The following is a 17,029-nucleotide window of genomic DNA, read 5'->3' as shown; positions in this document are numbered from 1 at the left end:
GATCATTCAATATAGCCTAGTCAGAAAAATGCTACAACAAACATTAATCCTTCAAGTTCAATATTCATCATTCAATAGTCATCGTTCAACATTCAATATAGTCTACAAATCATTAACATTCACTAGTCATCAATAGTTTCTAGAGGTCTAAGCTGCCCTAGCTGACAAAACAACATCTATGGTGAGTAGAACTACGGTTCTGGGAACATGTTTGCCCTCCTCAGTAGACATGGCGCCTCATGAACAATCTTGACCATCCATAGTCCTTACATATCAAAATATTGTGATTCCCCAGGAATACTGCCTCCATGACCAAAAACATCCTCAACTCGAGTGAGTAATGACTGACACGACCAGGGCCGGCCCCTAGGTCGGGCAAAGAGACGGCAACCGCCCGGGGCCCCAAGAGGAGGAGAGCCCCAAATATTATTAAATATAATACTAACCACTATACTATTAAGTCCAAAAGATTATTGCATATGTGTATGATACGTCCATTTTGCATCATGCTTTTATATCGATATTTATTGCATTGTGGGCTGTTCCTTCACGTTATGTCACAATACTTATGGCTATTCTCTCTTATTTTACAAGGTTTACATAAGGAGGGAGAATGCCGGCAGCTGGAATTCTGGGCTGAAAAAGGAGCAAATATTAGAGGCCTATTCTGCGCAACTCCAAAAGTCCTGAAACTCCACGGAATATCTTAAAAAAATAAAGAAAAATCCTCACCAAAGATGAAGTCTAGGGGCCCACACCCTGCTCATGAGGGTTGGGGGGGGGGGGCGCCCCCCTCCTAGGGCGCGCCCCCTACCTCGTGGGCCCCCTGGTGGGTCTCCGATGCCCATCTTCTGCTATATGAAGTCTTTCGATGAGAAAAAAATCAGAAGGAACCTTTCGGGACGAAACTCTGCCGCCACGAGGCGGAACCTTGGCGGAACCAATCTAGAGCTCCGGCAGAGCTGTTCTGCCGGGGATACTTCCCTCCGAGAGGGGGAAATCATCACCATCGTCATCACCAACGCTCCTCTCATCGGGAGAGGGAAATCTCCGTCAACATCTTCACCAGCACCATCTCATCTCCAAACCCTAGTTCATCTCTTGTATCCAATTCTTGTCTCAAAGTCCGGGATTTGTGCTAGTAGGTTGCTAGTAGTGTTGATTACTCCTTGTAGTTGATACTAGTTGGTTTATTTGGTGGAAGATCATATGTTCAGATCCTTTATGCATATTATTATCCCTCTGATTATGAACATGAATATGCTTTGTGAGTAGTTACGTTTGTTCCCGAGGACAAGGGAGAAGTCTTGCTATTAGTAGTCATGTGAATTTGGTATTCGTTTGATATTTTGATAAGATGTATGTTGTCTAGCCTCTAGTGGTGTTATGTGAACGTCGACTACATAACACTTCACCATTATTTGGGCCTAGAGAAAGGCATTGGGAAGTAATAAGTAGATGATGGGTTGCTAGAGTGACAGAAGCTTAAATCCTAGTTTATGCGTTGCTTCGTAAGGGGCTGATTTGGATCCACATGTTTCATGCTATGGTTAGGTTTACCTTAATACTTTTGTTGTAGTTGCGGATGCTTGCAACAGGGGTTAATCATAAGTGGGATGCTTGTTCAAGTAAGAACAGCACCCAAGCACCGGTCCACCCACATATCAAATTATCAAAGTACCGAACGCGAATCATATGAACGTGATGAAAACTAGCTTGACGATATTCCCATGTGTCCTTGGGAGCGCTTTTCATATTATAAGAGTTTGTTCCGGCTTGTCCTTTGCTACAAAAAGGATTGGGCCACCTTGCTGCACTTTATTTACTTTTGTCACTTGTTGCTCGTTACAATTTATCTTATCACAAAACTATCTGTTACCACTTATTTCAGTACTTGCAGAGAATACCTTGCTGAAAACCGCTTATCATTTCCTTCTGCTCCTCGTTGGGTTCGACACTCTTACTTATCGAAAGGACTACGATAGATCCCCTATACTTGTGGGTCATCAAGACTCTTTTCTGGCGCCGTTGCCGGGGAGTGTAGCGCCTTTGGTAAGGAAAAATTTATATAGTGTGCTGAAATTTACTGTCACTTGTTACTATGGAAAGTAATTCTCTGAGGGGCTTGTTCGGGGTATCTTCACCCCATCCAGCAGAGCAAAGAGTTGCTCCTCAACCTACTGAACCTATTGAAAATGAAACTCCTTTTGAATTTCCTTCGGGTATGATGGAAAAACTGCTAGCTAATCCTTTTACAGGAGATGGAACAAAGCATCCTGATGAGCACTTAATATATGTGGATGAAGTTTGTGGGTTATTTAAGCTTGCAGGTATACCCGATGATGTTGCTAAGAAGAAGGTCTTCCCTTTATCTTTGAAGGGAGACGCATTGATATGGTATAGGCTATGTGATGATACGAGATCATGGAACTATAAAAGATTGAAATTGGAATTTCATCAAAAGTATTACCCTATGCATCTTGTTCATCGTGATCGCAATTATATATATAATTTTTGGCCTCGCAAAGGAGAAAGCATCGCTCAAGCTTTGGGGAGGCTTAAATCAATGTTATATTCATGCCCCAATCATGGGTTTTCAAGGGAAACAATTATTCAAAATTTGTATGCTCGGCTTTCTGAAAAAAATCACACCATGCTCGATACTTCTTGTGCTGGCTCTTTTATGATGAAGACTATTGAATTCAAATGGTACTTATTGGATAGAATTAAACGCAACTCTGAAGATTGGGACCTCGACGAAGGTAAGGAGTCAGGTATGACACCTAAGTTTGATTGTGTTAAATCTTTTATGGATACCGACATTTTCCGTAAGTTTAGCACTAAATATGGACTTGACTCTAAGATAGTAGCTTCTTTCTGTGAATCTTTTGCTACTTATGTTGATCTCCCCAAGGAGAAGTGGTTTAAATATCATCCTCCCACAGAAGTAAAAGTAGCTGCACCTATTAAAGTTGAAGAAAAGACTGTCACTTATAATGATCCTATTGTTCCTACTTCGTATGTTGAGAAACCACCTTTCCCTGTTAGAATAAAGGATCATGCTAAAGCTTCAACTGTTGTTCGTAAAAGCAATATTAGAACTTATTTACCTCCTGAGCAAGTTAAAGTAGAACCTAATATTGCTATTGTTAAAGATCTCTTGTCTGATAATATTGATGGGCATGTTATTCAGTTCAATGGCGAAACTGCTAGAATTGCTAAACCTTGTGCTAAAGATAAACATAGACCTGTGGTAGGCGTGCCTGTTATTTCTGTTAAAATAGGAGATCATTGTTATCATGGCTTATGTGATATGGGTGCTAGTTCTAGTGTTATACCACATACTTTGTACGAAGAAATTAAGCATGAAATTACACCTGCTGAGTTAGAAGGTATTGATGTCACAATTAAACTTGCCAATAGAGATACTATTTCACCAATTAGGATCGTTAGAGATGTTGAAGTCTTGTGTGGGAAAACTAAATATTCTGCTGACTTTCTTGTTCTCACTTCTCCACAAGATTTTGTCCCATTATATTTGGTAGACCCTTCTTGAACACTATTAATGCTAGGATAGACTGCGAAAAGAATGTTGTTACTATTGGCTTGGATGATATGGTTCATGAGTTTAATTTCTCTAAATTCAGTAAACAACATCGTGAGGAAGAATTACCTAGTACGGATGAAATTATTGGTCTTGCTTCTATTGCCGTACCTCCTAGTGATCCTTTAGAACATTATTTGCTAGACCATGAAAATGATATGTTCATGAATGAAAGAAGGGAAATAGATGAAGTATTCTTTAAACAGGAGCCTATTCTGCAACACAATTTGCCTGTTGAAATTTTAGGGGATCCTCCTCCACCCAAGGGTGATCCCGTGTTTGAGCTTAAACCGTTGCCTGATAATCTTAAATATGCTTATCTTGATGAAAAGAAGATATATCCTGTTATTATTAGTGCTAACCTTTCAGAGCATGAAGAAGAAAGATTATTGAAAACTCTGAAGAAGCACCGTGCTGCTATTGGATATACTCTTGATGATCTTAAGGGCATTAGTCCCACTCTATGTCAACATAAAATAAATTTGGAAGCAGATGCCAAACCAGCTCGTGACCCTCAACGAAGTTTGAATCCTAAAATGAAAGAAGTGGTAAGAAAAGAAATACTCAAGCTTCTGGAGGCAGGTATAATTTATCCCGTTGCTGATAGCCAGTGGGTAGTCCTGTCCATTGTGTCCCTAAAAAGGGAGGTATTACTGTTGTTCCTAATGATAAAGATGAATTGATCCCGCAAAGAATTATTATAGGTTATAGGATGGTAATTGATTTCCGCAAATTGAATAAGGCTACTAAGAAAGATCATTACCCCTTACCTTTTATTGATCAAATGCTAGAAAGATTATGCAAACATACACATTACTGCTTTCTAGATGGTTATTCTGGTTTCTCTCAAATACCTGTGTTGGCTAGAGATCAATCAAAGACTACTTTTACATGCCCTTTTGGTACTTTTGCTTATAGACGTATGCCTTTTGGTCTATGTAATGCACCTGCTACCTTTCAAAGATGCATGATGGCTATATTCTCTGACTTTTGTGAAAAGATTTGTGAGGTTTTCATGGACGACTTTTCCGTCTATGGTTCCTCTTTTGATGATTGCTTGAGCAATCTTGATCGAGTTTCGCAGAGATGTGAAGAAACTAATCTTGTCTTGAATTGGGAAAAGTGCCACTTTATGGTTAATGAAGGTATTGTCTTGGGGCATAACGTTTCTGAAAGAGGTATTGAAGTTGATAGAGCCAAGGTTGATGCTATTGAAAAGATGCCATGTCCCAAGGACATCAAAGGTATAAGAAGTTTCCTTGGTCACGCCGGATTTTATAGGAGGTTCATTAAGGACTTCTAAAAAAATTCTCAGCCTCTGACTAATTTATTGCAGAAAGATATACCATTTGTCTTTGATGATGATTGTGTAGAAGCATTTGAAATACTTAAGAAAGCATTAGTCTCTGCACCTGTTGTTCAGCCACCTGACTGGAATTTACCCTTTGAAATTATGTGTGATGCTAGTGATTATGCTGTAGGTGCTGTTCTAGGGCAAAGAGTTGATAAGAAATTAAATGTTATCCATTATGCTAGTAAGACTCTAGACACCGCTCAAAGAAATTATGCTACTACTTAAAAGGAACTTTTAGCAGTTGTATTTGCTTGTGATAAGTTCAGACCTTATATTGTTGATTCTAAAGTAACTATTCACACTGATCATGCTGCTATTAAATATCTTATGGAAAAGAAAGATGCTAAACCTAGACTTATTAGATGGGTTCTCCTGCTGCAAGAATTTGATTTGCATATTGTTGATAGAAAAGGAGCTGAGAACCCCGTTGCAGACAACTTATCTAGGTTAGAGAATGTTCTTGATGACCCACTACCTATTGATGATAGCTTTCCTGATGAACAATTAAATGTTATAGGTACTTCTCTTAGTACTCCATGGTATGCTGATTATGCTAATTATATTGTTGCTAAATTCATACCACCTAGTTTCACATACCAACAAAAGAAAACGTTTTTCTATGATTTGAGACATTACTTTTGGGATGACCCACATCTTTATAAAGAAGGAGTAGATGGTGTTATTAGACGTTGTGTACCTGAGCATGAACAGGAACAGATCCTACGCAAGTGCCACGCCGAAGCTTATGGAGGACACCACGCTGGAGATAGAACTGCACATAAGGTATTGCAATCCGGTTTTTATTGGCCTACTCTCTTCAAGGATGCCCGTAAGTTTGTTTTGTCTTGTGATGAATGCCAAAGAATTGGTAATATTAGTAGACGTCAAGAAATGCCTATGAATTATTCACTTGTTATTGAACCATTTGATGTTTGGGGCTTTGATTATATGGGACCTTTTCCTGCCTCTAATGGATATACACATATTCTAGTTGCTGTTGATTACGTTACTAAGTGGGTAGAAGCTATTCCAACTAGTAGTGCTGATCATAACACTTCTATTAAAATGCTTAAAGAAGTTATTTTTCCGAGATTTGGAGTCCCTAGATATTTAATGACTGATGGTGGTTCACACTTTATTCATGGTGCTTTCCATAAAATGCTTGCTAAGTATGACGTTAATCATAGAATTGCATCTCCTTATCACCCTCAGTCTAGTGGTCAAGTAGAATTGAGTAACAGAGAGCTCAAATTAATTTTGCAAAAGACTGTTAATAGGTCTAGAAAGAATTGGTCCAAGAAACTTGATGATGCATTATGGGCATATAGAACTGCATATAAAAATCCTATGGGTATGTCTCCGTATAAAATGGTTTATGGAAAAGCATGTCACTTACCTCTCGAACTAGAACATAAGGCATATTGGGCTATTAAAGAGCTCAACTATGATATCAAACTTGCTGGTGAGAAGAGGTTATTTGATATTAGCTCACTTGATGAATGGAGAACCCAAGCTTATGAAAATGCCAAGTTGTTTAAAGAAAAAGTTAAAAGATGGCATGACAAAAGGATACAAAAGCGTGAGTTTAATGTAGGTGATTATGTATTGCTATACAACTCTCGTTTAAGATTTTTTGCAGGAAAACTTCTCTCTAAATGGGAAGGCCCCTACATCATCGAGTTGGTCTATCGTTCCGGTGCCATAAAAATCCACAACTTCGAAGGCACAAATCTGAAGGTGGTAAACGGTCAAAGAATTAAACACTGTATCTCAGGTAATCCCATAAATGTTGAAACCAATATTATTGAAACCATAACCCCGGAGGAATACATAAGGGACACCTTCCAGACTGTTTCAGACTCCGAAAAGGAATAGGTATGTGGTACGGTAAGTAAACCGACTCCAAAACAAATTTTAAGGCAATATTTCTCCGTTTTGGAATATTTAGAAAAATAGAAAAATAAGTAGCAGTCCGGGAAGGACACGAGGGCCCCACGAGGGTGGTGGGCGCCCCCTACCCCTCTAGGCGCGCCCCCTACCTCGTGAGCACCTCGTGTGCCTTCCGGACTCTGTTTTCTTGCACATTACGTATTTTGGTCGGTAAAAATTCATTATATATACTCCCGAAGGTTTTGACTCCCGTATCACGCAATTATCCTCTGTTTTCGTTTTGAGCTGTTGCTGCTGCAGATTAGAGCAAGATGTCTTCTCAAGAGTCAGTCGGGGAGAGTCGGGTATCTAATCCGGCATCGGAACCAAGGGCAAACAGCGACGCTGACCACTTCGGGCTAGCAACGGAGGAAGAGATGGAGGCTGACTTGATGAGGGTAGATGCCATGGAGGATCAAGAAGTCACCTCTCGCTTCCGAGCTGGATTCACGATGGGGGAACTACAGAGCTCAGCTATTCCAAACTCGGTTATCCCTTCCAATGTTAGATTTCTTTCGTATGAAAATATGAAGAGGAGTGTCACTTGTTCTCCCGCAGCTATGCAACACCCTTGGGTGCAAGGAGCTTTAGCCGTCACAGGAAAGCTTCGTAAGGAAATAATGGACCTCAAGCAGCAAGTCAATAAGCTCGAGGAGGAGAACCGCATCCTGAGTGGAATCATCGCCAAGAATATTACACCAACAACAAAGAAAGAGATATAATCACACGGGTATGGGCACTCCCCTTGGCAACTGCCAAGCTTGGGGGAGGTGCCCCGGTATCGTATCACAATCACATCTCCTATCTTTACCGTTTTTCTTAGTTCGATCCTATCAGTAGTATCTTGATCTAGTAGAATAAAATTTATGGCATGATCTAGTTTTGAGTTTTGCTTTATGATCTCTCTATGTAATCGAGTCTGTGAGCTATATATAATAAAGATTAGTGTTGAGTCAAGGGCTTGATTATTTTGCCATGATCTTGGGTGAATAAAATAAAATAAAAGGAGAAAAAGAATAAAAAGAAACAAAGAGTTCATATTGATCTTATTGAGAGTAATGACTTCACATAGAAAGAGTATGATGATTTAAAGTTGTTGGGAGTTGGCAGACGTAGCTTTGGTCATCGTTGCAATTAATAGGAAGTAATAAGGAAAGATAGGTTTCACATATAGATATATTATCATTGACATCTTTTATATTGGAAGCACTCATTAAAATATGACATGCTAAAGAGTTGATGTTGGACAAGGAAGACAACGTAATGAGTTATGTTTTCTTATATCTGAGATAAAGTATTTTGTCATGGATCCTCTAACATGTTGAGCTTGCCTTTCCCCCTCATGCTAGCCAAATTCTCAGCACCAAGTAGAGATACTACTTGTGCTTCCAAATACCCTTAAACCAGTTTTGCCATGAGAGTCCACCATATCTACCTATGGATTGAGTAAGATCCTTCAAGTAAGTTGTCATCGGTGCAAAGCAATAAAAATTGCTCTAAATATGTATGATTGATTGGTGTGGGAGAAATAAGCTTTATACGATCTTGTGATGTGAAAGTAATAAAAGCGACGGACTGCATAATAAAGGTTCATATCACAAGGGGCAATATAAAGTGACGTTCTTTTGCATTGAGATTTTGTGCGTCCAACCATAAAAGCGCATGGCAACCTCTGCTTCCCTCTGCGAAGGGCCTATCTCTTATTATTATCTTCTACCTTATGCAAGAGTCATGGTGATCTTCACCTTTCTTTTTATTTTATCCTTTGGCAAGCCCAGCATGTTGAAAAGAACATGATATATATATCTAATTGGATGTAGGGGAGCATGAATTATTATTGTTGACATTACCCTTGAGGTAAAAGGTTGTGGGGCAAAACTATAAGCCCCTATCTTTCTCTGTGTCCGATTAAAACTTCATAACCACAAGTATTGCGTGAGTGTTAGCAATTATGAAGGACTAAATGATAGTTGAGTATGTGGACTTGCTTTTTAGCTTTGACATAGACTCTTTCCGATGTTATGATAAATTGCAATTGCTTCAATGACTAAGCTTATAGTTTGTTGGTGCTCAATAAGGTTTCTGATTCATACTTTTGCATTGTGAATTGATCATCACTTGAATATAAGTAATCATATGACAAAATCTATATATGTTGCTATTATGAGAATAATCATGATGCCTTCATGTCTGTATTTTATTTTTTATCGACGCCTCTACCTCTAAACATGAGGACATATTTATTGTTATCGGCTTTTCGCTTGAGGACAAGCGAGGTCTAAGCTTGGGGGAGTTGATACGTCCATTTTGCATCATGCTTTTATATCGATATTTATTGCATTATGGGCTGTTACTTCACGTTATGTCACAATACTTATGGCTATTCTCTCTTATTTTACAAGGTTTACATAAGGAGGGAGAATGCCGACAGCTGGAATTCTGGGCTGGAAAAGGAGCAAATATTAGAGACCTATTCTGCGCAACTCCAAAAGTCCTGAAACTCCACGGAATATCTTAAAAGAAATAAAGAAAAATCCTCGCCAAAGATGAAGTCCAGGGGGCCCACACCCTGCTCACGAGGGTGGGGGGCGCGCCCCTACCTCGTGGGCCCCCTGGTGGGTCTCCGACGCCCATCTTCTGCTATATGAAGTCTTTCGATGAGAAAAAAAATCAGAAGGAACCTTTCGGGACGAAACTCCGCCGCCACGAGGCGGAACCTTGGCGGAACCAATCTAGAGCTCCGGCAGAGCTGTTCTGCCGGGGATACTTCCCTCCGGAAGGGGGAAATCATCACCATCGTCATCACCAACGCTCCTCTCATCTGGAGAGGGCAATCTCCATCAACATCTTCACCAGCACCATCTCATCTCCAAACCCTAGTTCATCTCTTGTATCCAATTCTTGTCTCAAAGTCCGGGATTTGTGCTAGTAGGTTGCTAGTAGTGTTGATTACTCCTTGTAGTTGATGCTAGTTGGTTTATTTGGTGGAAGATCATATGTTCAGATCCTTTATGCATATTATTACCCCTCTGATTATGAACATGAATATCCTTTGTGAGTAGTTACATTTGTTCCTGAGGACAAGGGAGAAGTCTTGCTATTAGTAGTCATGTGAATTTGGTATTCGTTTGATATTTTGATAAGATGTATGTTGTCTAGCCTCTAATGGTGTTATGTGAACGTCGACTACATAACGCTTCACCATTATTTGGGCCTAGAGGAAGGCATTGGGAAGTAATAAGTAGATGATGGGTTGCTAGAGTGACAGAAGCTTAAACCCTAGTTTATGCGTTGCTTCGTAAGGGGCTGATTTGGATCCACATGTTTCATGCTATGGTTAGGTTTACCTTAATACTTTTGTTGTAGTTGCGGATGCTTGCAATAGGGGTTAATCATAAGTGGGATGCTTGTTCAAGTAAGAACAACACCCAAGCACCGGTCCACCCACATATCAAATTATCAAAGTACCGAACGCGAATCATATGAACGTGATGAAAACTAGCTTGACGATATTCCCATGTGTCCTCGGGAGCGCTTTTCCTATTATAAGAGTTTGTTCTGGCTTGTCCTTTGCTACAAAAAGGATTGGGCCACCTTGCTGCACTTTATTTACTTTTGTCACTTGTTGCTTGTTACAATTTATCTTATCACAAAACTATCTGTTACCACCTATTTCAGTACTTGCAGAGAATACCTTGCTGAAAACCGCTTATCATTTCCTTCTGCTCCTCGTTGGGTTCGACACTCTTACTTATCGAAAGGACTACTATAGATTCCCCATACTTGTGGGTCATCAGTGTAGAATAAAATTTTAATTTTGTAGGACCAAATCTGCATCACATCAAAGTAAAACCTAATATAATAGGTGATTTGTGAATCTGATAGACAATGACCTTAGTTAGCCTGCTATTCTCCATCTCCGATGGACGTCCTGCCGGTTGTACTGAAATCTATGCAAAATACAGTTCTATGTGTAATCCGTACATAACCTTTTAGTTTAGAAACTGGCATGAGCTCTTATATACACCATAGGAAATTAAACGTCTAGATGAGTATATTAAATAAACAAACTAAATGTAATCATAACCGAATTAGTGATATGTTTACGTACGTCAATTGTTGGTGCTTTTTCAATATCATGCATGTAATAAATTTATTACTCAATCTAACTTGCAATAAATTTGCAAAATGTACAACTTATACTCTACAAGGTTCTATAAATATGCACACCGAATAATACACTACAAATCACTAATAACATATTAGTTGCATCTTCTTATTTGGAAACCTCTATCATTATATTTACTGAAGCTAAATTATATATCAGCATGTGCACATGCATTCAAATATGTACATGTGCACTATATAGTTTTTGAAATTGACACAAATTAATTAACAGATAACTTTTACTATATCAATTAATTTAAATTAAATATAAGCAAATTGGTTAGTGATATACATTACAATAAGAACAAAGAATATTGGTTAACTATAAAAAATAAATTATGTGGTTAAATATACCAACTAAAAAAATATATAATAATATTATACTATGATAAAAACAAACAAGTATAAAAATTTGATATAAAACTTTATTTCCGTCCTGGTCTCATATTTGTTTCGACCGACCCGAACATGATTCCCCACATGGGATGTGGCTACGAAAAGATGATGACTATGCAAATATTGAAATGGCTGAAATATTTGCACTCATTGATTACAATGTCACTAATAAAACTAGAGGATGCCCCGCGTGTTGCGGCGGGAAATTCTACAACAATTGAGAGAGATATGAAAAGAATTGGAAATTAGTAATGCGATAGTTATTAGATTGACACATTTTAGCCAAGAAAAGTTCACATTGATATGTCTTCTCAATTCAAAACTCACCAAACTACATAAATTGCATTGGACAACTATATCTCATTCAGAGGGTTTCAAGAATATTCGGTTATGGCTTAAATAAGAGAATAAGGAAGGGATCGTCACAATATTTAACTCAGGAGGATGAAGGAAAACTAATGGATAATTACCCTACACCAAACTCTCACCTAACGAATGAGCTACAAATCCAGAAGGCATTATACTGGATTCGTTTAAAAAAAGAACAGTCTTGATAAAGAAAAGAGCAATCTAAATCACACAAAGTAAAAACTGAATTCTTTATAAAATTACGGTATATGAAATATACCACTAACGGTATAAAGGCCATAGTAAAAATTTAAATATACAACACATGTGGCCAGCACTTCGAAAGAATAACTGCTCGAAAGAGAAGATAAAAGTGGGAGATGGTTCGCAACAGCCCAAAGCATGCACAGTTTGTCACCCTAGATGCAAATAAAAGTGTGTCTTTGGAAAACACAATCAAACATTAGCAGCCTATGTGACAACTTTCACACACAATATTAATCATTTCAGTGCTTCCCTCCATGCTCGGTCGTCGCCTGCAGGATAAGCGCAAGTAACAGTAGAAGGCTGAACTAAAAATATCTGCTAAAAAATCAAAACAGGAAAACCACTAAACCACAAAATAATTACTACGGTATCCTAATTAAGTAAGACACACCTAGATCGAGTTGTTGAATTGCTACTGCCAAGAGATATGCTAGTGCTCACTTTTTTGTAAGGTAAAGAGAGATCTGGTATGCTAGTTGAGCCGCGTGGTGAGAAGATATGTGTTTCACGAGATTTGCTAGTGCTCACCTTTGTAAGGAAAAGGGAATTAAACTGCTGCCAGGATCGGGTTGTTCAATTAGGATATGGGCCATCAGTCGCAATAATTTGGGGAAAACTTACGGATGGGATTCACGGAGGAGATAAAAGCATGGACACTTGCGATTTACAGCCCATGTCCTATAGAGGATGTCGACGACGATGTTGTAGCCGGTCGTGAGAACTCCATACTATATAGGAAAGGGAAGGAGGTGGAGGACTTGGGATCAGAAGTCGGCGGTGCACTCATGCTCGACGTCACCCACCCACGCTTAGGTGTACCTGGCCCGACGTCCGCGCCATGGATGCCGCAGCACGAGCTACAGAAGCCCTCGACGACTACGTCCTGTCCGCGAGCACCACCACGAGGGCGCCTCTCCTAGGGAGCGCGCCGGTTGCGGACTGCATGATCTCAACCGGTGTCAGCGAATTGTCGAGGGAGTTGTGCTCGTTGGAGATCTGACCAGCCTGAAGGACGCGGGTCATTGCATTGGAGGTGGCGACGCTGCTCACCGTGGCTTTCGACTAATCACCTGAACAAATAACTGGCACAAACAATCAGGTATATGGCAGCAGTTCGTGGGTCTCCGATGGCAAAGACCGGTGAAGTCTTGGCTGGCGGCGGCGCAATGCAGAGAGAGAGAGAGAGGGAGAGTTAGAGATAGAGATATAGGAAGATGATAAGAATCGGTGGGGATTTTGTTAGAGGACCGGTGGAGAGATTTATTCCTTCAGGGAGACGAAGGACCGCAGTCACCCGTGTACTCCGTCATAATCAAAGCAGTTTCCTTCAGGGAGATGAGAAGAATGAGTGGAGTATTAATTTCCATCTTAATCAAAGCAGTTTCCTTTTACAGATGATAATATGTGCGATCCTATATTGATGGCTACCACTACATGCACGTATAAATTGCCGTTTATTGGCACCCCTAGCGATGATGGACGTTTGCATGCAGCAGTCTTGCGATAGACTTTTTTTGCTAATTATCTATTGCATGCAGGAGGCATTGAGGGATGGAGAATTCCACTACGGTAAAAGCTTATGTGGCAAAGTGATGATGTGGACATTGTGCATGCTAAGAGAATAAGTAGAAGTGGGGAGCAACTTCTTAAGAATGTTAGATATCAGTCATACTTTACTCTTTAAAAACCTCTAACATAATATTTAGTGAAACTAAGCTATACAACATGTGCACAAAAATACAAATATGTACATGTGCACTATATGATTTGTGAAATTGCCACAAATCAATTGAAAGATAACTTTTTATTACATCACTTAATTTAAATTTAGTATAAACAAATTGATTAGTGATATACATTACAACCGAGAATAAAGAACATTGGTTAATTGATTTACATAATCAATTTTAGCACTAAAATCATGATGCAAAATTTCATGGTTATCATTATTCTTTATATCATACATGTCATCACCATAATCATCATAGATAGCCACTTTGTTGTAACAATCAATTAAAACCTCTTCCAAAATAGTGGTATCATCATTAAATAAAGTCATGAACTCTCCAAATCCAGTTTTATAATTATTACAATAATATTAAACACCTTCCAAAATAGTGAGATCATTAGTACCTAGAGTTGACACTCTTCCAAACCCACTTTCAATAATATAATCATCAGAAATAGGAGGCATGCTATCATCATAATAAATATTCTCATCAAAACTTGGGGGAGTAAAAATATCATCATCATCAAACATAACATCCCCAAGCTTATGGCTTTGCCTATTATTAGCATCATGGATATTCAAAGAATTCATACCAACAACATTACAATCATGCTCATCATTTTTCATGCCAAATATTCTATTGAATTCTTCTTCTAACCACTAAGCACAATTTTCCTTTCCATCATTTTCAAAAATGACATGATAAAGATGAATAATATCCATTTTTAGTTTTTTTATAAACCAAACTAGTGATAAACAAGAAACTAAAAGATTCAACTGCAAGATCTAACGCTGTGTTTGGATGTAGGAAAAATTGCTTGGAATTGAATTGGACTAGAAATTCCAAATCCAAGATGGAAAGGAAATGGGCTCGAATTTGAATTCTATTGTTTGGATGTGCATGGAATTTATTGTTGGAATCAGAGGGTAGCACTCAATTCCAATTGCTGTTTGGATGTACAAACCATGGAATTGGATGTTTTTTGAGTTTGGATAATAGAAACTTCTGTACATGTATGAAAAAAGTATTATGTGTGTGTATATATATTATTTTACACACATAATAACAATAAAATGTTCTGAATAAGTTCAAAACAATAACACAAGTAGAAATAAATATGGAAAAAGGAAGGATGCCAGAAAATTGTTTTAAAGTACCAAGAAAACAATATGGATAATAATTTTGGTAGTTTATGTCTCTTACACATAGCACAAGTAGATAGTTTTATGTCTCTTACACATAGCACAAGTGGATAGTTCGCAAACAAGAGTCCATACATCAACTAAACACGATAGTAACAATTAATCGAAGGTCAACAGCCATGGCTTCCTTAACTCCTCGGGTAGCGCCATGAGTGCTTCAAACAAACGCTCATTGACAATCAATTTCCATAAGCTCTCAGCATATCACTATCTTCCAAATCTGGTACCTTCTTTAGTGCAGCAAGGATTTCTGTTGGAGGAGTCACCTTAGGCATAGGAAGTGGCTCAGTTGTCTTCAAAGCATCATCAAAAGAAATCTTCATCTTTCCCATCATGCACAAGATAGCATCCCCAATGTGTTGCCTCTTCTGAGGCACCTCAGGAGCTTCTTCAACAACAGGTGTGTCTTGTGGTTCTTGAACACATTCAGCTCCTGTCCTAGCACCGACACCGGTCGCATGATCTTTTGAATATATGATATTGATAGACTCCCAATTGTGCACTACCTTGTTCCTATAGGCACGTGCTTCCTTGTTAGCCTACACAAAACACACAAATGAGATGATATTAAAGTTGCAAAAATAACCACAAAATAAATTTGGTGTTAAGTACCTCCACATATCGAGACCACACTTCTTCACTATCAACTGACACCATGTTCTTTACCCAATCCCATCCAAAGCCACTCTGTGCAAGCATCTTGGTAATGATCTCATACTGCTTGTCAAATGTTTTGATTCTTCCTGTTATGTTTTCCTTTGTAATGTCAACATCACATGTATCCTTGACATGCTTAATGCAAGCATTATACACATGTGGCTTCCAACCATTTTGAGCACGGTCACCATTGCTGTGATGCTCAACAAGGACGACCAACAATGTCATGTCCATCTTAAGAGTCCATGTAAGGTAAACTCTACTTTTTTCCTTTTGTTTCGGCCATGCTTCTACAAGTAAAATAAATGAATGTGCATAAAAGTAAGAACAAAAGAGCAAGCACGAGTAAGGTAAACATATATATTAGTACGAACAAAAGATGAAGCATGTACAACCCATAACACACAAGGCACCATCACAACCAGCATGCTCCCACACATAAAAGGGCACCATCAGCAAGCTAGCACAAAAAAGGCACCATCAGCTAGCTATCTACTCCATCGGCACTTATCTACTCGATCTCTAGTTCTCCATGCGCCACAAGGTACTCAGCATACATCTCATCCGCAAATTGCTGCCTAAAATTGGACCATGCATTTGTTTGTTGGACACTTCTAATGAAAGTAGCATCATCTGCAGGTTCAGGAGTCATAGTCGCTAGCTCAGCGTCGACTTCTGGAAGCAACAAATTATCTCTCATATGCTGCCTATCCCTTGCATAGTTGTGTAACACACAACATGCATTAATAAGACGAATCTGCAAATATTTAATTTATCGTCAAAGAAGGACACATGATGCCCATATGAACAATCAAATGGACATGTGTTACCTGGTCCTCTATGTCAAAGAAAGAACAAGAACGCAAGATGGCCCATTTTTTCTTCAACAAGCCAAAGGTTCTCTCCACAACATTTCTAGCACGAGCATGGCGCAAGTTATACAACTCTCTTTCGTTTTGGGGTTGTTGTTGACTTGCCACCCACTCTTTCAAGTGGTACCGAGTGGATCTGAATGGAGATAGAAATCCAGGTCCATTGGTATAGCCAGCATCAACAAGATAGTACTTTCCTTGACAAGTACGTAAGTTAGCTAACAAGTACATATGAGAAATGAAACGCAAAGAGAAAGAGCCATACCGTGTGGTACAACAAATGCATCTTCGCGATCGATTCTCATAGCATCTTTTAGCACTCTCGAGTCCGATGATGAACCCTCCCAACCAGGTAGAACATAGAGAAATTTCATGTTCCAGTCAACCACAACTAGCATGTTAGTGCTGATATCTTGGTGCCTATTCCTATACCTTCCTTTGTCAGTGGCATTAACAAACACCGGAATATGACACCCATCTAGTGCTCCAAGTGCATTAGGAAA

General features: G+C 39.0%; 1 pseudogene; it reads right to left on the bottom strand.

Annotated features, from left to right (window-relative positions):
- Positions 1 to 14,968: 14,968 nt before the first annotated feature.
- On the bottom strand, positions 14,969 to 15,789 carry LOC125538525 (annotated as a pseudogene).
- Between the last annotated feature and the right edge of the window lie 1,240 nt (positions 15,790 to 17,029).

The sequence above is a fragment of the Triticum urartu genome, chromosome 1, assembly GCF_003073215.2.
Source record: "Triticum urartu cultivar G1812 chromosome 1, Tu2.1, whole genome shotgun sequence".
Classification (NCBI taxonomy): Eukaryota; Viridiplantae; Streptophyta; class Magnoliopsida; order Poales; family Poaceae; genus Triticum; species Triticum urartu.
This window is presented reverse-complemented; position numbering and strand designations above follow the sequence as displayed.